This window comes from Chiloscyllium plagiosum, chromosome 43 (genome assembly GCF_004010195.1).
Source record: "Chiloscyllium plagiosum isolate BGI_BamShark_2017 chromosome 43, ASM401019v2, whole genome shotgun sequence".
In the NCBI taxonomy this organism is placed as follows: Eukaryota; Metazoa; Chordata; class Chondrichthyes; order Orectolobiformes; family Hemiscylliidae; genus Chiloscyllium; species Chiloscyllium plagiosum.
In genome coordinates this window covers 2074096-2075254 of record NC_057752.1, presented here as the reverse complement: position 1 = coordinate 2075254, position 1159 = coordinate 2074096, and positions in this window count along the sequence as shown.

Sequence of the window (1159 nt, the reverse complement as noted above, 5' to 3'; positions counted from 1 at the left end):
CAAGGATGTGCAGGTTAGGATTGGCCATGCTAAGTTGTCCCATAGTGTCCAGGGATGTGCAGGTTAGGGTGGATGGGCCGTGCTAAATTGTCCCATAGTGTCCAGGGTGGTGGAGGCTAGGGCGGATTGGCCATGTTAAATTGCCATATAGTGTCCAGGGATGTGCAGGTTAGGATTGGCCAGGCTAAATTGTCCATAGTTTCCAGGCATGTGCAGGTTAGGTTGGATTGGCCATGCTAACTTGTCCCATAGTGTCCAGGGATGTGCAGGTTAAGGTGGATTGGCCATGCTAAACTGCCCCATAGTGTCCAGGGATGTGCAAGGTCGGGTGGATTGGCCATGCTAAATTGTCCCATAGTGTCCAGGGATGTGCAGGTTCGGGTGGATTGGCCATGCTAAATTGCCCCATGGTGTCCAGGGATGTGCATGTTAGGGTGGATCCACATCCATCAAAGTTTTACCTAATCCACTAACATCATTTATTGTATCCGTTGCTCCCGATGCGGTCTCCTCTACATTGGGGAGACTGGGCGTCTCCTAGCAGAGCGCTTTAGGGAACATCTCCGAGACACCCGCACCAATCAACCAAACCGCCCCGTGGCCCAACATTTCCAGTCCCCCTCCCACTCTGCCGAGGATATGGAGGTGCTGGGCCTCCTTCACCGCCGCTCCCTCACCACCAGACGCCTGGAGGAAGAACGCCTCATCTTCCGTCTCGGAACACTTTAACCCCAGGACATCAATGTGGACTTCAACAGCTTCCTCATTTCCCCTTCCCCCACCTCATCCTAGTTTCTAACATCCAGCTCAACTCTGTCCCCTTGACTTGTCCGGACTTTTCTGACCTGCCCAGCTCCTTTTCCACCTATCCACTCCACCCTCTCCTCCCTGACCTATCACCTTCATCGCCTCCCCCACTGACCTATTGTACTCTATGCTACTCTATCCACACCCCCACCCTCCTCTAGCTTATCTCTCCACGCTTCAGGCTCTCTGCCTTTATTCCTGATGAAGGGCTTTTGCCCGAAACGTCGATTTTGCCTGTTCTCGGATGCTGCCTGAATTGCTGTGCTCTTCCATACTAAATTGTCCCATAGTGTCCAGGGATATGCAGGTTAGGGTGGATTGGCCATGCTAAATTGCCCCATAATGTCTAGGG